A 23674-nucleotide genomic window follows, 5' to 3' on the forward strand; every position below is an offset into this window, starting at 1 on the left:
AGCAGAAAGCCATACGGTCATGGGGGGAACATGCAAACTACTACACAGATAGTCACCAAAGACTGGAGTAGAACTCGGGTTACTGGTGCTGTGAGGCCGCCGTGCTAGCCACGGTGTCACTGTGCTGCCCTAGGCTTTGTCTGCTGAAGATAGGTTGGATAAGCTGATCTTGTTTCTCCTGAAATGTAGAAGAGAGGGGGTTACATGATTATAAGATTTGACAAGGTTAAAAATCACACAACACCAGGTTATAGTCCAACAGGTTTAATTGGAAGCACTAGCTTTCGGAGCGCTGCTCCTTCCTCAGGTAGTTTGCATGTCAAAAATGTTTCCTGTTGTGGGTTAGTTCAACACTAGAGGGCGCTGTTTTAAAATTAGGAATCACCCTTTCAGGACAGAGATGAGAATCTTTTACTCTGTGATTCGGAGATGCCGGTGTTGGACTGGGGTGTACAAAGTTAAAAATCACACAACACCAGGTTACAGTCCAACAGGTTTAATTGGAAGCACACTAGCTTTCGGAGCGGCGCTCCGAAAGTTAGTGTGCTTCCAATTAAACCTGTTGGACTGTAACCTGGTGTTGTGATTTTTAACTTTTTCTCTGTGGGTTGTGCAACTGTGATGCCTCAGAAGGCAGTGGAGGCAGTGCATTAAGTATTTTAAAGGCAGAAGTAAATAGATTCTTGTGAGGCAAGGGAATTCAAGGTTATCAGAGGTCAGTGAAAATGCGAAATTCAAAACACAAACCGATCAGCAGTGGTCTTATTGAGTGATGGAACAGGCTTGCAGGGTCAAATAATCTACTTCTCCAGTTTCTTGTGTTTGGATCCTTTTGTTGTGTAGATTTACACTGATCGTTGGGATTCTGAGGTGGTTGAGGTTCTTTAATGTATAATAGAATGTTAACAGTGAAGCAAACTTTAGTGCTCAGAAGAAAGAAATTTTTTTTTGATGATGTACGTGTTCCATTTTAAGAGTGCATTCTGCATTTCTTTGCAACTGAGTGGGGATTCATTGGCATCATTCAGTTGCAGTTTCAGTTTCTCAATTATCTTTCTTAGATAAAATAATATTGTTTGCCTCAATGTCAAGGTTGAAACCAGTTGCATGACTGTCGTCTACTACCCCGAAAAGAAGTTGATTTGTATCCACCATAGGTAACCTATCACCATGTAATGATTCTCCTAATGCAGATATATCTTGGTGTTCTGGGTCTTCTTTCTTGTTGCAATGTCATATCTTCCTTGTGCACATTAGCATTCTTAATTCTGTTGTTCAGTGGTTATTGGGAATCCTGCATATTCTCTGAAAGCGTCCAAATTTCTTTCAAGAAATTTCTTTCAGTTTGTGATTATTTTAAAAATTCTGCAGCAGGCATAGTCACTCCAAAGATCAAAAGATTTAAATTTTTCATTAGTCATCATGTGACATTTTGCTACCTTAGAATTTTGACAAAGCCTGATAAGCTCTTTGCGTGAGGTTGACTTTCTGTTCTCATTATAAACTTGTGCTGTTTTCAGATTAGAGCTTCTACTATCATCTGAATAGCTCTTCTGATTATGAGGTCTCAATTGATCATAACACTCGACAATAATTGTCTCAAATTAACTCTAGTATATCACCATAATCAAATATTCTGACAGTGTGTTAAAATCACTCGTAAGGTTGTCAACACTTAATGATAAGGTCCTGGGGAGTGTTGCTGAACAAAGAGACCTTGGAGTGCAGGTTCATAATTCCTTAAAAGTGGAGGCGCAGATAAATAGGATAGTGAAGAAGGCATTTGATATGCTTGCCTTTATTGGCAGTGCATTGAACATAGGAGTTGGGAGATCATGTTGTGGCTGTACAGGACATTGGTTAGGCTACTTATGGAGTACTGTGTGCAGTTCTGATCGCCTTGCTGTCGGACAGATGTTGCGAAACTTGAAAGGGTTCAGAAAGGCTTGACAAGCATATTACCAGGGTCAGAGGGTTTGAGCTATAGGGAAATGCTGAATAGACTGGGACTATTTGCCCTGGAGTGTCGGAAGCTGAGGGGTTACCTTACAGAGGTTTATAAAATCATGGAAAGCATGCATGGGGTAAATAGACAAGGTCTTTTCCCTGGGATGGGGGAGTCCAAAACTAGAGGCAAAGGTTTAAGGTGAGAAGGGAAAGATTTAAAAGGGATCTAAGGGACAATGTTTTCATGCAGAGGATGGGGTGTACATGGACTAAACTGTCAGAGGAAGTGATGGAGGCTGGTACAATTACAACGTTGAGAAGGCATCTGGATGTGTAGATGAAGGGTTAGAGGGATAAGGGCCAAATGCTGGTAAATGGGACTAGATTTATTTCGGTCGGCATGGATGAGTTGGACAGAAGAGTCTGTTTCCATGCTATATATCTCTATGCCTCTAGAACAGGCTCCCTGGTATGTTGTATCTTCTGTTACATTTTGTGCTCTCCAATATATGATTGATATTTGATGTACAGTCATTGTTATTCCTATCAAAGATAAATTTGCTTACATTTTCTCATTCCAAAATATGACCTGCAACTGATCCCTGAGCAAAGAAATGTATTTATTTGTTTTTCTCTGGATTTCTTGTAAGATCCTGAAGCAATTCTGTCTTGTACAAATTACCTTTTGCATATGGTCCAGTTCCGTTTTCTGTCTAAACAATTTGTGATTATAAACGCTGCCGAGAGATGTAATATTCTTCTCATTGACTTAACCTTTGACTGCTATCGGCTCTATTATTTAAATGATTTACTTGAAAGTTGTTGGAGGAATTTATTTTTATAGATATAATTGACTTTGCTGTTCAGTACTTTTAAATTGCTGAATCACTTTAATTATTATTAAACGTTCAGTTCACTTCCGCATGTTTTCTTTAATTACTTGGAAATTAATTAATTTATTGGAAATTAAATACTTTAATTATTTGGAAAGGGAAGGACTGATTAGGAATAGTCAAGCTGGCTTTATATATGCAAAATCATGTTTCACAAACTTGATTGAGTTTTTTTGAAGAAGTAACAAAGAGGATTGATGAGGGCAGAGCAGTAGATGTTATCTATATGGACTTCAGTAAGGCATTTGACAAGGTTCCCCATGGGAGACTGGTGAGCAAGGTTAGATCTCATGGAATGCAGGGAGAACTTGCCATTTGGATACAGAACTGGCTCAAAGGTAGAAGAGAGAGGGTGGTGGTGGAGGGTTGTTTTTCAGACTGGAGGCCTGTGACCGGTGGAGTGCCACAAGGATCAGTGCTGGGTCCACTAATTTTCATCATTTATATAAATGATTTGGATGGGAGCATAAGAGGCATAGTTAGTAAGTTTGACACCAAAATTTGAGGTTCAGTGGACAGCGAAGAAGGTTACCTCAGATTACAACGGGATGTTGATCAGATGGACCAATGGGCTGAGAAGTGGCAGATGGAGTTAAATTTAGATAAATGTGAGATCCTGCATTTTGGGAAAGCAAATCTTAGCAGGACGTATACACTTAATGATAAGGTCCTAGGGAGTGTTGCTGAACAAAGAGACCTTGGAGTGCAGGTTCATAGCTCCTTGAAAGTGGAGTCACAGATAGATAGGATAGTGAAGAAGGTGTTTGGTATGCTTTTCTTTATTGGTCAGAGTATTGAGTACAGGAGTTGGGAGGTCATGTTGAGGTTTTACAGGACATTGATTAGGCCACTGTTGGAATATTGCGTGCAATTCTGGTCTCCTTCCTATTGAAAGATGTTGTGAAACTTGAAAGGGTTCAGAAAAGATTTACAAGGATGTTGCCAGGTTTAGCGGATTTGAGCTGTAGGGAGAGGCTGAATAGGCTGGGGCTGTTTTCCCTGGAGAGAAAGTGAGGGCTGAAGATGCTGGAGATCAGAGCTGAAAATGTGTTGCTGGAAAAGCGCAGCAATAGGCCGGAGTGGGGTGGGGGCGGAGAGGTCAGGAAGATGATTGCAGGTTAGGAAGGCGGTGCTGAGTTCGAGGGATTTGACTGAGACAAGGTGGGGGGAGGGGAAATGAGGAAACTGGAGAAATCCGAGTTCATCCCTTGTGGTTGGACGGTTCCCAGGCAGAAAATGAGGCGTTCTTCCTCCAACCGTCGTGTTGCCATGGTCTGGCGATGGAAGAGTCCAAGGACCTGCATGCTTTTCTCTGAGCTTTTCCAATTTAAAAAAATGCTTGTTTATTCATTAAGCATTTTTAGATTTCCTGTATCTTAGATGTTTTTCTTTAAATGCAACACAGTTCACCATTTCTCTAAGACATTGGGTGACTGATATTGGCTACAGTATCCCAGAATTACAATTTAGGCATTTCCCCTTCCAGCTTTGATGAGATGCTACTGGGTCGGCATGAACTTTTTCAATCTTTTCACTGATTCTAGCTGATTTGAATATTTTTTACAGACAAGCCTAATTCTATCTATTTCCTTTTTACTGCTGGCTATTGCTTTCACAGAGGTTGATACATTCTGTGTGTATTTTAAACCTTTCAATATTTAAAGTTACACACTCAATTTTCTGATTGAATATTTTTTTCCTCCTTTCTTCTCCATAGGTGGCTGTGGTTTTTGTAGAGCTGAACATTTCTTCAGGCTATCACCACTGCGAGCATATTTTATGAGATAATGGTGCCAACCGCTGCTACTGTCTTGCACAGTACAGCTAAATCAAATCATAAGTTGTCCACCACTATCACCATCATTGGTTTACTGTTTTCTGAAATGTACTGGTCAATTCTCTGCCATCTATCCTTTTTGTGAATAATAGTCTAGATTACTGATTGCATTCAGAGATAGATGAAGAGTAGAGATGGAGAATTAGGCAGAATTTATATTGAATTTTGAGAAGCAGTACATAGGTTAATTCCATTTATGTTAAAATTAGTTATATAACTTGCATGTATCTGTGATGTAACATTTGGGCCACACGAGAGTCAGCTAATGACCATGTCCATCAAGAGAGAATCAAACAATCACATCTTGATGTGCAATAGCGTTACAATCACTGAATCCTCCACTATCAACATCCTGGGTGTTACCATTAACCAGAAACTGAAATGAGCAAGCCATATATGTACTGTGTCTATAATGGCAAGTCAGGGGTTTGAAATTCTCCCATCGGTAGCTCACCTCCTGTCTCCTCAGTGCCTACCAAGCACACAGGTTAAGGTTGTGATAGAATACTCTACTAGATGAATACAGTTCTAAAACAGCCAAGAGGCTTGGTACCAGCTAGGTCAAAGCAACCTCCTTGGTTCACATACATTTGACTGCCTTCAACATTCTTCCTTCAACCACAAACATACAGTGGCAACAGGGTGTACATCTACAGGATGGACTGCAGTAGCTCACCAAGTCTTCTTTATCAGCATCTTCCAAATCCGTGGATTCTACTACATAGATGGACAAGGGCATCACATGCATGACTATGCTAGCTCAAGTTCAAGTTCTCATCCAAATGCAAGTTCTACTCCAAGTTACATGCCATATTGACCTGGAATTATATTACTGTTCCTTTACTGTCATGGGTCAAAATCCTGGATTCCCTTTCCTTCAGTACTCCGGATGCCCTTAAACTTCAAGGTATAGTTTAAGATGGTAGCTCATCAAGACCTCTTCCAAGGCAATTTGAGCTGGGCAATAAATGTTGGCCCGTACTGTGACACCACGTCCAATTAATTAAAAAATTGAAAATATAATATTGGTTTCTTGCTTGATGTCAGGCTTAAAATAGGAATATGCCCACATTATATTTACTAAAAAAAATAATCTAATTCAGCACTGGTAACAAGCATACACATCAAAAAACTCTCCAAAAAAGTCTATATAATTCTTTGCACATACAAACTGTAGAGGAAAAGGAACAGAGCACACATGCCAGTAAGGTAGATTGGCACTTTTGAGCATTATTTAGGATTGCTACACATGCTTGTGGATCAAAGTCAGTTGTAATTTGTGTTGCACGTCACAGAGGCATCATGCTGAAAATCAAGCCCTGCTAACCTCAGAATCATCATGGAAGATAAAGATTTTAAAATACACAATGTCCCAGTTTACTTGAATTTCAGACACAGATTGACAGAAAGCGCAGATCAGGTACTGTACCTCATAAGAATGACTATTTCTTACAGATAAATACTCTTGCCACAGTTAAGCAATCTGTACTACCAACCAGCATTGGGTGACTGTCTGTGTGAAGTTTTCACATTCTCCCCATGTCTGCGTGGGTTTCCTCTGAGTGCTCCAGTTTCCTCCCACAGTCCAAAGATGTGCAGGTTAGGTGAATTAGCCATGCTAAGTTGCCCGTAGTGTTCAGGGATACATAGGCTAGGTGCATTAATCAGGGATAAATATAGGGTATGGGAATGGGTCTTGGTGGGTTACTCTTTGGAGGGTCAGTGTGGACTTGTTGGGCCAAAGGGCCTGTTTCCACACTGTAGGGATTCTATGATTCTATGATACTCATTAAAACTCAAAGACAGTGTACTCACTTGATATAGGAAATACACAATGCATAACAGACAAATACATCTTCCAACATGCCTAATAATGTATCACTTTCATAGGCCACAGTGGTATGTCAATGCTGCTATAATTGTTGACAAAAGTAGTGTTCTGTCTTTTCAAGAGATGTTAATATCCTTGGCAAGGTCAACATTTATTGCCCATTTATAATAAAGAAGATGAGTGTGAACAGTTTTCTTGACCTGTTGCTGTCAATTTCCAGCATTTACCCCACTCACTGCTCTTCTTCCCCTCCTCCCCCCCCCGACTCCCAACCACAATAGACAACTTGGAGATGCCAATATTTCACTTTAACATTCAGTAGTAAAGAAGAGTTTTGGTTCAGTGCTTTCTTTTAGTTAATGCATCAGGTGACAAAATCCTCCTTCAGAATGCTCCCTGAGTAGGAGAAAGAATCGGGTGAGTGGTTATTGGGCTTAATCAAAAGTTGTCAAAGTCATGTCATTTTCATTCTGTTGCAAAACTGAAAACCTGAACATTAACCTTTTCATGCAGTGCGCAATTTCCCTTTATACAGGATTGTGCCACAGGAATTGTACCATCTGCAACCTGTCCTTTGGCCACAGCATTTGTTATGGAGGTAAGGACTCCCCTATCAACACAGCCAAAGTTCTGGATTTATTTTATCTTTGTTCATTTCTAACTCTATTTTCAAAACCAACTACCATGCCTCTGTTGAAGGCAGTCAATAGTATGCAAACCAAGGAGGTTGCTTTGACCTAGCTGATATCAAGCTTCTTGCCTGTTGTTCGAGCTGTATTCATCTAGGAGACTGTTCTATCACAGTCTTAACCTGTGTGCTTGGTAGGCATTGAGGAGACAGGAGGTGAACTACCCATTGGAAAATTCCAAAACCCTGAACTGCTGTTATAGACACAGTACTTATATGGCTCGCTCATTTCAGTTTCTGGTTAATGGTAACACCCAGGATGTTGATAGTGGAGAATTCAGTGATTGTAATGCTATTGCACATCAAGATATGATTGTTTGATTCTCTCTTGATGGACATGGTCATTGGCTGACACTTGTGTGGTCCAAATGTTACACCACAGATGCATGCAAGTTATATAACTAATTATTAAATAAATGCAATAAACCTATGTACTGCTTCTCAAAATTCAATATAAATTCTTCCTAATTCTCCATCTCTACTCTTCATCTATCTCTGAATGCTATCAGTAATCTAGACTATTATTCACAAAAAGGATAGATGGCAGAGAATTGACCAGTGCATTTCAGATTGTTCCAGCAGAAAACAGTAAACCAATGATGGTGATAGTGGTGGACAACTTATGATTTGATTTAGCTGTACTGTGCAAGACAGTAGCAGCGGTTGGCACCATTATCTCATAAAATATGCTCGCAGTGGTGATAGCCTGAAGAAATGTTCAGCTCTACAAAAACCACAGCCACCTATGGAGAAGAAAGAAGGAAAAAAATATTCAATCAGAAAATTGAGAGTGTAAGTTTAAATATTGAAAGGTTTGAAATACACACAGAACCTATCAACTTCTGCAAAGGCAATAGCCAGTAATATAAAGGAAACAGATAGAATTAGGCTTGTCTGTAAAAAAGATTCAAATCAGCTCGAATCAGTGAAAAGAAATCACATCCGCCTGCTTGTGTCTCCTCCAGCCACTTGTCTGTAAATTATTAGAAGGTTTGATTCCTGGTTGCAGCAAGCTGTTGTAACGCATATTAATAGTGCAGGTCCCTTCAGAAGCCTGGGTGATAAAGGCTTTTTTCTCATTTCCGAATGAGCTTACGCTCATTTTCATTCTTCTGTTTTTTGAATTGTTGTCCTTTACAAAAATAAATGTAATGTTTGTTTCATTCACCATAATAACATTATTGATTTAAAAATAACTGAAGTGGGGGATGGGATATTTCAGCTGGTGTTTAATCAAAAAGGAGAAAAGATTTTTCTTCTTAATCATTAATGATTTTAGGATATTCATAATCAGTCCTGCTGGTGAGTACTTTGAAAATGAGTGGAAAGTAAAATGATGAAGTTGAAGATATATTTAATACTTGTATTCATCTCTTTATTAGAGATAGCTTTTGCTAATTCTATTTGCTGTCTTTTCAGGCTGCTTTCCTTCATGTCAATGTAGGTCCTCTTTAAACCTTGATCCTTTCAGCACTAGAGGAGTGGAGAATCCCTTCTTTAATTGTGAATTCTTCATGTCAATACGTAGGTGATATCAGTCATTGGGAGGTTTGCTCGTTGAGTGAAAATTATGTTTGGAATAAATTATAAATCCTTTGAGCACTCTACAAAGGTTTCCCCATTCTATATTTTAAAGTGCAAGTTTCAAAGTGATTCATGAACAATTGGAATCCCACAGCCAATTATGTGGCCTGCAAACATCCTTTCCAAACCCTTTCTCCTATAAAATAAAACAAAAGGAGGATATTCAATTTGAAATTATGATTTTGGAAAGAAAAAGGGGAAGAGGATTCATTGTGATGAATATAATAACAAGCAGGAAAACATTAGCAGGGCAAAATATGTTGGAGGGCAAAGAGACTTGGAAGAAAATCCCACAACAGCACAGGTCAAATATAATTGGAAATATTAATTCATTATTTTAAGCAGTGAATTAGATAACATACAAATGTATTTAAAGCAAAGAATGAGCCTAAGATAGAAAGTATTCTGGGTTATTATTTCCAGCCAGTAACATACCTGCTCCAAACAAGCATAACTAAAACAAAATTAATGACTAACATAATTGAGATTAAAGTGCTAGACTAGTTTAAAGGGCCTATAAACGATAAATCCGGGAAGAGATTATATTTCCCCTGGAGTTCAGAGAGAGACTATAACAGAGGTACAAAAGTTCATAAGATATAGGAGGATAATTAGGCTATTCAGCCTATTGAGTCTGCTCTGCCATTCGATCATGGCTGATATGATCCTCACCCCCATCTTCCTGCCTTCTCCCCTTAGCCCCTCAACCCACTACCAATTAAAAATCTGTCTAACTCCTCCCTAAATTTACGCTTTGTCCCAGCATCCACCGTACTATGGGGTAGCGAATTCCACAGATTCACAGCTCTTTGGGAGAAGTAGTTTCTCCTCAACTCTGTTTCAAATGTGCTGTCTGTATCTTAAGATAATGCCCTCTCATCCTAGAATACCTCACAAGAGGAAGCATCCACTCCATGTTTATTTTTTTCATACCTTTTATTATCATGAATACTTCAACCTGATCTCTACTCATTCTTCTAAATTCCAAGGAGTATAGACCTAAGTTGTTCAATCTCTCTTCATGTGACAAACCCCTCTCAACTCTGGGATCAATCTCGTGGACCTGCTCTGAACTGCCTCCAATGCCACTACATCTTTCCTCAAATAAGGGCACCAAAACTATGCACAATACTCTAGGTATAATCTCAGCAATGCCTTGTATAGTTGCAATAATACTTCCTTACCTTTATATTCTATTCCTTTAGCTCTAAAAGCCAACATTCCATCCACTCTCTTTATTATCTGCTGTACCTGGATGCTAGTTTTCTGTGACTCATGTACAAGGACACCCAGATCCCCCTGCATCGGAGCACCCGAAAGTCTGTCCCCATTAAGATAATAGGTCACCTTCCCATTTTTCCAACCAAATTGCATGACCTCACACCAATCCATGTTAAACTCCGTCTGCACATTTTGGCCCATTCTTCTAAACTATTTATATCCATTTGTAAAGTTTTTGTTTCCTTATTGCAATTTACCTTCCTACCTAATTTTGTGTCATGCGCAAATTTAGCTATAGATCCTTCTATCTCTGTATCCAATTTGTTAATGTAAATTGTAAGTAGCTGGGACATATGGGGTAGGTATGTATGTCAATGATAATCTTCATAGATCTGACTGAATGCTTGAGCAATGCAGTTAACTGAAAACACGTTAATGCCATATCCACATTCAAAAGAAGTTGACAAAACATACACAATCACCTAGATTTAATTCTATTAATTTCCATTCAAGATATTTGAACTGATTATAAAGAGAAAACTGAAGAATATCTGTATGACAGAAGCAAAGAAACTGCCACAAAATTCAAGGAAGGCTTTTGAGTTTGCCACTCCCATTTCCTCTACTGTCTCTCACCCAGCATTTCAGACAGTCTTCTCTCTGTAAGCAGTTGACGATTACTGTCTAAATAACATTCGTCCTGTCTGCAAGGTGCTTGTTTTGATCACATGATCACATCTCAGGCAGGCAGGTAGCAAAAGTGCACTGCTTCAAAGGCAAGGCCAATGGTAGAGAGTACAGATTTAAGAGAATTGCTGAAAGAACCAGAGGCAATAAGAAGAAATATACTTTTTGCAATGAATTACTTTGACCTGAAATCCACTGACTGAAAGCGTGGAGGCAGGTTCACTAGAATTATTCAAAAGAGAATTGGATAAATATTTGACAGGGAAAAATATTAACATCACTGTAGTAAAATAGTGACACCATGGGAATTAATTGGATATTTCCAACAGTCATATTGAGTTAAATGGCTGCCTTCTGTATCATTATATGATTCTATTTTAAAATAAACTACATCATAAATGTTTATGCCATAGCATAAATGGAGTGTGGAGATAAGTAGCAAGCAAGTGCTTTGTGTTGGCAGCATGTTTGATGTTTATCAGTTTGCAGGTTAAGTAGGGCACAGGACTATTGTACTGTGATGCCAATATTGCAGAGTGCTCCTTTAGAACCTGCTCAGTTACATTGTCCTGTTAAGGTAACATTGAAAATTAAGCTAATGGTGAGACTAGTAAATTTCTTACACCAAGTCTTGTATTGTGCATCAGAAACTCCATGAGATTAGCTTAATGAGTTAATCTGGCACTATGGTTTTTATCTTTGGACCAAGATATTGGCTGCAGAAAAAAGAGATCTTGTTAAAACTTTAAGGAGAAGATTCTTTTTAAATGAAAAATGATCAAGACTTAGAATGTGTTCTGGAAAGGACTGAAAGTAAAAATTTTAAGGTATATTGTTAGGGTATGTTGATACAGTGGTCTGTTGTTCTGAAGAAGGGTCACTGGCTCAAAATGTTGACACTGTTTTCTCTCCACAGATGATGCCAGACCTGTTGTGTTTCTCCAGCAATTTCTGTTTTTGCCTAAAATAAAACTTAGAACTACAGATGCTGTAAATCTGAAACAAAACAGAAATTGTTGGAGAAACTCAGCAGGGCTGGCAGCATCTACACAGACAAAATAGAGTCAACATTTTACATCCAATAACCTTTCTTCAGAACAGGCTACACAAAATGTTGATTCTGCTTTCCCTCCACAGATGCTTCCAGACCTGCTGAGTTAATCCAACAAGTTCGGTTTTTACCTCTGATTTTGCTTATTGTTCTGGTTGTACCCCAGCAGAGTCCTTATCATATTACTGGCCTTCTACCTGACTGAATGTTTTATTGTCCTGTCTCGGACAGAGGTCAAAACTAACTTAGATATTTGCATGGGTAGAACTTTCTTCTGAGATTAATGACTTACATGTTTAAAAGGAATGGTAAATCACCATGTCCACACATTGAAATTAGCATCAGACAGGTTCCTGGAGTCTAACAGGGATCCCCTAAATCTATTGCAAACTGGATTTAAAATCAATTGGAATTCCATTCAAAAAACAAAATACTGTAGATGCTGAAAATCTGACATAAAAACAGAAAATGCTCAGAATACTCAACAAATTTGGTGGTACCTGTGAAGAGAAAAAGTGGTCATGGACTAAATTTAATAGTCATGACGGTAGTCCCAGAGAGCTTTCCTAACTCCACTGAATCAAAGGAAGTCACGATAGTGATAGACTCTCCACTCCATGTATTTCTCCCGATTATAAACTACTCACCACCTGGCACATGCCTGATGCAAACATTGAATTCTGCCAAACTTTTCACATCTGTGACATGAACAAAAGCCAGAACAAAACAGGAGGATGGATTTTCTAGTTTTGGATGTGCTTGGTTGTGGGTGGCAGCCTGACCTGGAAGTGCATGGCTGAATGACCATACAACACAACCACCCACCTGCCAACCCCTCCTCTCTTCAGATTGATTTCTGCAGCAAACTGAAGGACTAGAAGTTCTTCAACACAAATTTGTAATTTCATCCAATATGATGCTCACTATAAAACCTATATTTTCCACTTTGGGAGCATTTTCCAAAGGTGATACTCATCTGGAAACATTGGGAGAATGAAACATTATCTAACTCCTATCAAACCACCTGATGAAGGAGCAGTGTCCCAAAAGCTAGTGCTTCCAATTAAACCTGTTGGACTATAACCTGGTGTTGTATAATTTTTAACTTTGTACACCTCAGTCCAATACCGGCATCTCCAAATCATTGTGGTAGGTTAAACATTGCCAAATGGATCCATGACAGTAGGTACTGTTTCCAGTAATTAATTCCAGTAATTAATCAAAGAAGTGGCTAGGGTGAGAAAATTAACCACACATTCACTTTTCATTGTACAGAAAATGGTGGAGAACTCAGCAGGTCTGGCAGCAATTGTAGAAAGAGAAACAAGGTTAGTGTTTTGAGTCCTGGATGACTTGATTCCAAAACAGAATAACAGCAAACTTAAAACATAAACTCTGTTTCTCTTTCCACAGATGCACCAGTCCAGTCAAGTGATTTCTGTTTCTATTTCAGAATTCGAGCATCATTCACAGTATTTTGCTTTTATTTAATTTTTTATTATGGTTTTAACAATGTCCACTAACAAACAAGAAAACTCTTGCACATTTGTGGGTTAATTTTTAATCCCTTCTTCAGACAACTGAAGACTGTGTTTATTCAATAAGTAGTTTTATATTACACTATGATTCACCATTAATGGTCTGTTTTTATCAGCAAAGATAATTGTAATTCATGTTTTATGCATATGCTGCAAATATTATAAGGCTGCATTTGGTGTTGCTGTTAAGCAATTTCTTTTTGAAAAGTGCAATCTCATACTGTTACATTTTGATCCCATGGAAGTGATAGTCTCACACACGTAGATGCCTGAGGCTGGAAATTCTGTGGTGTTTAACTGTGGTGATAAAACTCCCTAGTGTGTCTCCACCATCTCTAGCACAAGTCAGGAATTTGATAAAATATCTTCCATTTTCCTGGTGAATGCAGCTCCAACAACTCTCAAGAAACTCTACAGCTTGCAGGAAAAAGCGGCCAACTTGATTGACACGTCATTCACCCACTGTAAACATTCAGTCCCTCCATTACTAGAACACACAGAAACAGCAATGTGTCCACCCTACAAGATACGCTGCAGCACCATCCGTTGCTCCTTTGACAGCACTTTTCAAACATGCAACCTTTACTGCCTAGAAAGGCAAGGGCAAACTTATGTGAACACCACCATCTGAAAGCTACTTTCCAAGGCACATTAAATAATGACTTGGAATTATATCATTGTTCTTTCTCTGTTACTGGAGCAAACTCCTGGAGTTAGCTTTCCAACAACACTGTATATGTACAGACAATATCTGGTCTCTAATAACTTAGGAAGGCATCTCACCATCACCTTGTCAAACATAATTAGAAATGGGCAATGGCTTTGCAGTGATAGCCACATACCAGGACAAATTAATACAATGTCAATGTCAAAGTGAAAAGGATGGAAGCCAGCTGGGAACATTAGCTATGGGGCTAATAGCTGCAGTGCAAAGGCAGACATATACGTCCAGTGCATTCAAATCAAATGATATGGGCAATATTATAACAAAATGGCAACAGTGAACATAAAAGGACCTATATTGGGAGTCACAGATCATAACAGCTCTAACATTGGTAGCTGTCTCTTTACCTGCTCTATGCCTGTCTTCTGGAACTCCTTCCCTACTTCTCCCATTTCTCACTCCTCCTTCATGTCTCTTCACATTGACCAAGCTTCTAGTCACACTTTCCTACCTCTCTCTGTTTGACATGGCATCTACACTCCTGTGAAGGACTTTGGAACATTTCCTATGTTTAAAGAGATATGTGAATGTAACTGTTGCCATTATTAAATAGGTTTAAAATGAACATGAAGCTGGGGAACAGGGTAGAAATGGCCACAGCATTTATCAGTTCAGATCTTAAAAGTCCATTTCATGCCCAGTTAACATGCTGTCTGCAGATCCAAAGAATAAATAGTAAAATGAAAAATATAAGTCTATAAGAATAGTGACATGAGAGGAAGAGAAGAGAATACTGTGGGGATAAAAGGAGTATTAGAGTGAGGATAAGAGAGTCACTGCGAGACCAGCTGAGGTCTCCAAAGAAAGTCAATGTGTGACATCACAGGCAACTGAATTAATGTTTAACTGGTGAGTATTTTGTTTATTTCTATTGAAGTTCAGATATTTGTTTCAAATTAGGAGCTGGAAAATTAAGAATTTAAATTATGGTTTTCACAATGTCCACCAACATTGTAGTAGCGAGTGAATTAATAAGGTTCAGAGCATATCTTGAGGTTTTAATTGAAATTAATAATTCACCAGGGGCAACAGCTAGGCTGCTAAAGATGTAACAGAGGGTTTGTTTTTGTATCATGGATGAGAATCAGGTTAGTAGATATGTGGCTATTAGGAATAGCCATTTTAAGAAACATCCAAGCTGGAAAAGAGCAAGGAACAGTTAACTACGGGAAAGTCAAATTCAATTGGATGAAAATGGACAAGATCAACTGAAATAAAAGGCTAGTAGTTTAAAAATAAAAGCAGCAATGGACAGCCTTTAGAGAAGAGATAGTTTGTTTACAGACAAGGTATATTCCCAAGAAGTGGAAAGACAGGCCAAACAAATTCAGAGCTTCCTGCTTGGCAAAAGCGATAGAGATGAAGAAGAAGAAAAAAATGTGACAAATGTCAGGTGGACAATGTAACCAAAATCCAGGGTGGGAAATAAGAGTTTCAGAGAGGATGTGAAAAAGCAAGTAAAGTAATCACCGAGTATAAGAAGAGTCCTACGGGTCCTGAGGCAGAATTGAGGCCTGCCAGTGCTGGGCCATGCTTCCCACACATCGCATCTCAGTGACATGCATCAAGTGGGTGTGGAATTGGGTTAACTGTTTGCATGCCAAACAACCTTGCTAACGAGAAAAAAACTTTACGAAAAATCGTTTGGATTTTGGACCTTTTTGGATTCGGGATTTTGGATAAAGGTTTGTCTACCTGTACTTCCAAATAAACTTATTGTGTGATTTTTAACTTTGTACACCAGCCCAACACCGGCACCTTCACGTCACTTGTGTTAAGTGTTGTACTACTTGTTATGGTACACTGTTGGAGCAAGTGGAATTTAAATCTTCTGACTCAGAGGTAGGGATACTGCCACTGCATCACGAGAACCCAAGTCTTCTCTAAGCATATATAATAAATGAATAATTAAAGGACAGGGGACAATTAGAGACAATTGAGATTAGGCAAGAAGGCAAGGGACACTAATTGTTATTACCTAGGAAAAAAGTTACTGTCCACTATGGAAAATAAGGTAATTCAAACATTGGAAAATTTCAAAATTGATAAGGATGAAATATTGGATAGATAGTCTGCACTTCAATTTGATAAGGCCTCAAAACCTGAGGGGATGCTTTCAAGCAGACTGAGGGGAGTGAGACTGGAAATTGCAGAGGAACAGGCCATTGATGCAGATGGATATTGTCAGACTGAAGGTTTACAAATATTACACCCTAATTCAAAAGAAGGTATCAAGAGAAGTCCAGAAATTACTGTCAAATCTGTTAAAATTTAGTGGTGGGGAAGATTCTAGAAATTATATCTTGGGACAAAATTAATACTAACTTAGACAGATGTGTTTTTATTAAGAAAATCCAGCATGGCTTTATTGTGGAAAATTATGTTAATTAACTTGCTAATGTTTTCAATGAGATAGCAAAAATGGTTGAGCATAGTGCTCATTGGTATACATTGATTTACAGAAGGCAAGCATCTGTTATGAGCACTTGGGTAACATTATGGCTCATGGAATAAAAGGTACAGTAGCAATATGGGTACAAAATTGACTTAATGACAGGAAATAGCAAGTAGTAATTAATGGATGTTTATCAGAACGGAGGAAAGTTTAGAGTTAAAAGTCTCCATAGGTCAGTGTTGGTTCTTCTTGATGTACATTAATGACCTAGGCCTGGATAACTGGATTACAGTGTTAAAGCTTGTAGATGATACAAATGTTGTCAATTATGTGGAGGACAGGGTAGACCAAGGTAGCTTGGTAGAATGGACACACAGGTTGCTGATGAAATTCAATGCAGAGAATTGAGAATTGATTCATCTTGGAAGAAAGAACAATAGAGAAACAACATAAAAATTCCAAAGGAGGTAAAAAAAAGGAAGCGATCTGGACGTATATGTGCATAAGACATTGAAAGTGGCAAGCCAGTTTGAGACAGCAGTTAATAAAGAAAATAGTATACAAGGCTTCATTAGCAGGGACATAGCTCATTCGAACAAAGAGGTTGCGTTAAATTTGTACAGACAAGAGTTCTACACAGTGCTCGGTGCCACACTTTAGGAAACATGTGATAATTTTTGAGAAGTGCAGAAAATATTCACAGGATTGGTTCAGGGGTGAAGAACGTCATTTAACTAGATAGATAGAGAAGTTGACACCGTTTTCCTCGGTGAAGGGAAAGTTGACAGGAGGTTTGATCAGGAATTTTGAAATCGTAGTGATATGCATAGATTAGATATTGGGAATAAGAGGGCAGAGATTGATGAAAGTTGGCAAAAAAGGCAATGGCAACAATAACAAAAAAACTTTGGGGCTGTGGGTTATTAAGATCTGGAATGGACGACCTTGAAAATTTGGTGGAGGTAGAATCATTCAAGGAGTTCAAGAAAGTATTGGACAGTTATTGAAAAGAATGTACAAGGCCATGGGGAGAAGGCTGTCGAGCAGCAATTGGAAAATTGTTCCTATGGAGAACCAGCCTGGACACAAAGGGGCTGAATTACCATCTTCTATGCTGGAGCAATTCTGAGATTCTGGAATTTGCTTAACTACAGGCTCAACTAATTCTTGAGAAATTAAGAATGTGCATCAAAATCTTCTGTATTGTGAAGGTAAGAGACACAATGGAAAAGATATTCTGAGATCTTTATTATGTATATAGGGTGTAAGGTAAATCTCACCATTTTCCAAAAGTAACTTTTTGTAATGAATGTAAGACACATGAATTTCAAATATTAGACTCTCACTATATTTTTCCCACAAGACAGCTTATATTTATAACATGCTTATAATAGATCTGAGCACTGAAACCTCTTGTGTGATCTCCTGAGTAACTCCAAATCAAAACAACCTTGTTTGACCTACACAATCACCAGGCAACCATTTCTACAAAGTGAATGTCATCAAAGTTCAACATATAGTCAATTGTGTAGGAAGAAAATGTATTAATGCACCTATTAATTTGCATATAGGTCTTTGGAGTCCACATAAATAACAGAACAGCAACCTATCTTCCAGAAGCTATTTTGAAGATTAAATGCCAGTACTCTTATTATTGTAATTAGTCCTATGGCATATGGATCCAGTTATTCACAATTTCCTTGATTTCTTTGTAGAATCTTTTCCTTGTAGAATCATTATTACTACTTTATACTGGTGTTACCTTTGCGTGATTTTAGTTTGTTTTCAAAACTAAAGTTCGGATAACAGACTCTTCCTTCTTTCCTGAGCTTAGCTACTGCTCTAATTAAGTAATGAGAATTGATATTTATCCCTGGGTTGTAAATATATTCCATTCTGGAGTCAATTCACAAGTCAATTGGTACATAATTCAGAACACAATGCAAGACAATACAAAATAATAGTTCATAAGTATGAAGGAACACTCATATTCCATATCTTTAAAACTATACCCCTGTGTGAGATTGCATTCATAGTTACAAGCATAAGTAAGTTGGACATTTGTAATTCAGGGACCCTCTGTACATAGATTAGCAATGCACGTGTCCAACAAACTTGCATTTTATTTTCAGTTATGCACTCACTCCAAAGGTGGAGACAAATGCTGAGTGCAGATTCACAGACACAACAGAACCCTGGGACCTTGCCTATAATGTCACATTTGCTCCTTACTTTCAAGCCCTTTGATCACTAAAGGACATGTGTGGATTACTCCAACCATCACAGTTAGGTATCATACTGGTGAAATGCAAATTTAATGTTGCCTACAACATTTTCGGTTGGTGTGTGAACAAACATTCCAAAGAGTTTGTGCCAATATGGGGAGGCATTGCAAAAACGTTTGAAATTTACATGCAGGATTATGGTTGACTTTTAATACAAGAGTCTTTCGGAGAAGGTGGAAGAATTTGTTAGTATTGCAAGTCATTTTAATAATTGTTTTGAACCTTCCCTCGGACATATTGTTATGGAAATGCACTGAGATAGGTGTCAAGTGAATTTTCTACACCTTAGTATTGGACCTGGATACAGATGTCCCTAAGTGTATTATCTATTCTGGAGAAGGTTCCTACTGCAAACAGGAAGGAAAGGATGAGGAAACCGGCTGGGGAATGATTCATGCTATCTTTCAGGAAGTGTGGACCTCCAACTGAACAAGATTCTGTGGGAAAAGACATCAGCAGCAGGAGGACACAAGGGGAGGAGAAAGCTCTATTCTGCCAAGATAGTGTACCAGTGGTGGGTAATACACTCCCAACAATGTTAGAATGCCAATGGCTGAGGAGACTGTTTCACCTCAAGAGCACTGTCACATTATAGAACATAGAACATAGAAGAATACAGCGCAGTACAGGCCCTTTGGCCCTCGATGTTGCGCTGATCCAAGCCCACCTAACCTACACTAGCCCACTATCCTCCATATACCTATCCAATGCCCATTTAAATGCCCATAAAGAGGGAGAGTTCACCACTGCTACTGGCAGGGCATTCCATGAACTCATGACTCGCTGAGTAAAGAACCTACCCCTAACATCTGTCCTATACCTACCACCCCTTAATTTAAAGCTATGCCCCCTCGTAATAGCTGACTCCATACGTGGAAAAAGGTTCTCACGGTCAACCCTATCTAAACCCCTAATCATCTTGTACACCTCTATCAAGTCACTCCTAAACCTTCTTTTCTCCAATGAAAACAACCCCAAGTGCCTCAGCCTTTCCTCATACGATCTTCCTACCATACCAGGCAACAACCTGGTATGGTTTGGCTGAGGAGAATGTGTTAGTGGACACTATACATGTGGTGCGGAAGGTCACGATAGCATTCAAATTTTTGGTGATGTGTTTCTTCGTGGCTGCATGGTAGCACAGTGGTTAGCACTGCTGTCTCACAGCGCCAGTGACCCAGGTTCGATTCCAGCCTTGGGTGACTGTCTGTGTGGAGCTTGCACATTCTCCCTGTTTCTGCATGGGTTTCCTCTGGGTACTCCGGTTTCCTCCTACAGTCCAAAGATGTGCAGGTCAGGTGAATTGGCCATTCTAAATTGCCCATAGTATTAGATACATTAGTCAGAGGGAAATGGGTCTAGGTGGGTTAATCTTCGGACGGTCGGTGTGGACCTGTAGGGCTGAAGGGCCTGTTTTCACACTGTGGGAAGCTAATCTCATTATCTGGAGACCTTCCTGGGATCCTGTAGCCAGTAGTTCATAATCACACAAAGGTTTTCATAAATGAAACATTCAAGTGTTTATTTCATTTAGCACTGACAACATGAGTCAAACAAATTGCACCAGAGCCTTTGCTAACATTGTATGGTATCTAAAAGTACAAGGAGTCATAGATTACACATGTGTGACAAATAAAACTTCTTTGGGAAAGCCAGGGGCATTCCTGAACAGAACATTCTTCCATTCCATTGATGAGCATCTTGTGTGTGATCATGTCAAAAGATGATGCATGTGCGCTCTCAATATGATCTTGCCTACATATTGAAATGCTTACAGGTGCCAGGGATATTATTTATTCTGAACTTTTGGTGGCATAGGGTGACAAGGGAGATTCCCTGAAGAGATGGTAAATGACTCCAGTTAGAAATATATGTACTCAGCCTAATAAAAGTTATAAATATGTAAGGCATACATGAAAGTAGATTTTGATGTTTGGACCAGTCAGATGGTGTTCTACAATGTTCTCCCACATGAGTCTCACTTGGGTTGTGGTATAGTGTGCCTTGCACAACTTGATTTTCCCTGTCAGAATAACGAGTAGAATGAGGCCCATCATTTAATGGGGATCTGAGGATGAGCCGAATGATGAGGAAGCTGAACCATGCCAGCTACCTGCACAAATCAGTGCACATGATGCTTTGCAAGCCAGGGAGATACAATATTCGCTTATAAATGCAAACTTTTTCTTTACTCATAATCTATCATTTGGTCTGTGAAACTATCTTATCTGATTTTCTCTTGGAATCTCCCAGTCATCAACACTAAGACTTCCTGTGCATGTGCGAATTGTGACGGTCAGAGTGGTCCATTTCAGTACAAACTCAAAAGCATACAGTGGATACAAATCAAAATTAACATCTTCAGTTCAATCCTGATCTATTGCTGGCTTGGATGGAGTACAATTAAAACAGCCTTTTGCCAATCAGCCTTCGAGAAGTGAACAGTGACTGAACATTAGGGAAAGAGAATACTCTCCAGATTAAAAAATAAATAATGTGGATGTGTTCTGTCATAACTGCTATTACATTTGTCCATGTTTAATAACCTTTCAGCTATTTCTCTTAAGGTATATGCTTTTTTTCAGTGGAAGACAGTTATAGCAAACAAAAGTTGCAATACTCACCAGTCAATTAACTCATAGCCTTCCTGTAATGTATCAATTTGATTTTGTTATTGCATGTTTATAAACTCAAATGTGTCTCCCACTGTTCTAGCTTCTGTCTTCCTCTCCAAGTAAGTAAAAGTTCTCAAAAGTAGGTTAGTTCCCACTACTCTTGCTTCCTGTCAGTTTGTGCTGCTGACTCTCTCTCTCCATGCAGTTGGCAATCACCTATCACATAGTAATCACACTCTCAGAGAATACGTACCCTGAAGAAGTGCTGTGCAGTCTCTCAGTGGCCTGTGCTGGAGCTTTTCAGAGTGACTAATCAAAAGCTTTCCAGCTTGTCAGTTTCACTGAAGGAGGCCTTTGGGCTATGCACTCATCTTGCTGACCCTGCTGAGTTGCTGACAGTTTTAAAAAAACACAGGTTTTACAGTTGGAAATCCAAGACTTGAAGCTTATGCTACTTATATTTGGTTATTCAATAATTTCAAAAACTTCTTAATTACTTTGCCATCAAATCCAACGGGGTTGCTTACTTTCCATCAATGAGAGCGAGGGGTGGTGTCACATCAGTATCCAAACCCAATGTCAATTTCTGAAACTTTCCCAGTATACCCACTCCAACCTGCCTCCAAAGGCCTGAGGAAACTCTGCCTATTTCATTGATAAATGAAAGAAAAGCACCTGACATGCGACCAAAATTAAGATGCAGCTGTATATATTTTGATAATTTATTGAAAATAGAACCTTATAAATGACAAGATATTTGAGCTTTTGTGAAAAATATAAACTAGATTAATTTGTAAGATCTTTAATGTATGATATGATGGCAGAATAGTTGACAATGGATGGCTGTGAGATGGTACATTTTATGTAAGGGGCTATGACGAGCTATGTGAAACCCAAAAATGCGGGTGTGTGTGTGTGTACTAATTTGACAAAATCACGCATAAAGATCTAGTGAGAAGTATTTTGTTTCTTACCAGCTGCTTAAGCAGAATATTCATTGGTATGTTTCAATCCATGGAATATGAACTAGTTCTCAATTCTAGAGGAAAAACAATCCATTGTTTTTGTGCAGAGTTGCAGCTGATCTCAGCTGCCTCAACGATTTTTGGAATAAAATTGGCATAAGGTGGTTCATTATTTAAACAGCAGGAACAAGATACCTGTCAGATTCTGAGAATTAGACTGTGCTAACTGTTGAGGTTTGTCAACAGAAAATGGTCATTTTCATGTTCAAGAGAATGGAGGCAAGTATAAGGAATTAGTGAATGAGCTAAGTGGCTCATTTTGTTTGTGGCAAGTATGAGTTAGATTTTTCAGATTTACACACGTCAGGTAATGTGCAAATTTAGAAATAGTGCATGTTCTGAGATATATCAAATGTGAATAGGTCGTTTGAATACACTAAATAAATTGACAAAATAACAAATTATAGGTTAATGGCTGGATGCAAATTATGTCATGTTTTTTAGTTATATATTGAATAACCAATCTGGATCATTTTTTCATTTCAGATTTAGTTTGTTCTTTACCAATTAAGTGTTCCTTTAAATATTCCCCCCAGACAAAAGCTCTTAATATTTAAAGTCACAACATGATACTGGAGTAGGAACGGCATGATTGTGTTCCACTCAGGACTTTTTGTAAGTATTTCATTTTTTAATTCATTCCATGCAATTGAGATTTGAATCAAAATTGCTTCCTTTCTTAGCAGCTTGAAGATCACTGCTATTTATATTTGTTTGCCTCCTTCTAATACTGATGTTGTAGAAGTCCTAACATGCACATCATCATTGAAATTAGATTTTTAGAATTACCTTTGCATTGTTTGCATTAAGAACCCTTCATTGTTTAGTGTTATTCTGTTTATAAAATGGCTGCTGCATCTCTCCTCATTTCTGGCTTGACAAAATGAGACGTATGGCATCACGTCTCATTTTGCTCTGTGCACAATCATTAACAGTATCTGCTTGCCTTTAGGTTAGCCACATAGATTTGCCAGGTTTGTACTGTAACTTCCAGTGGGAGAAACAAAAGAGTCCCCTCTCGTTCATTTACAAAGTGGTGCTTTGTAGCTTCATATGATTAATTAACGTACCGTTCAGCACAGTACAAGGCTGGCATACTACAGGTGCACAAATATGCTGCAATACAAAGCGGATTACGCACAAAACACTTTTTCACGGAAGCATAATTTGTCACTGCTGGGAGTAATCAAATCCCGGACATAACTATGGTAATTGCTAATTTGCAAGTAAACAATCATTTTGGACCAAAGTTAGGCAAATTTCCAACTCTCATAGCGGGTCACTAGATTTCCTTGAAAATAGCCGCGTTGGTAACAAAAAGCTTAAGGAGGCAAGGACTTCCCGATGGCACAA

This window comes from Chiloscyllium plagiosum, chromosome 24 (genome assembly GCF_004010195.1).
Source record: "Chiloscyllium plagiosum isolate BGI_BamShark_2017 chromosome 24, ASM401019v2, whole genome shotgun sequence".
Taxonomy (NCBI): Eukaryota; Metazoa; Chordata; class Chondrichthyes; order Orectolobiformes; family Hemiscylliidae; genus Chiloscyllium; species Chiloscyllium plagiosum.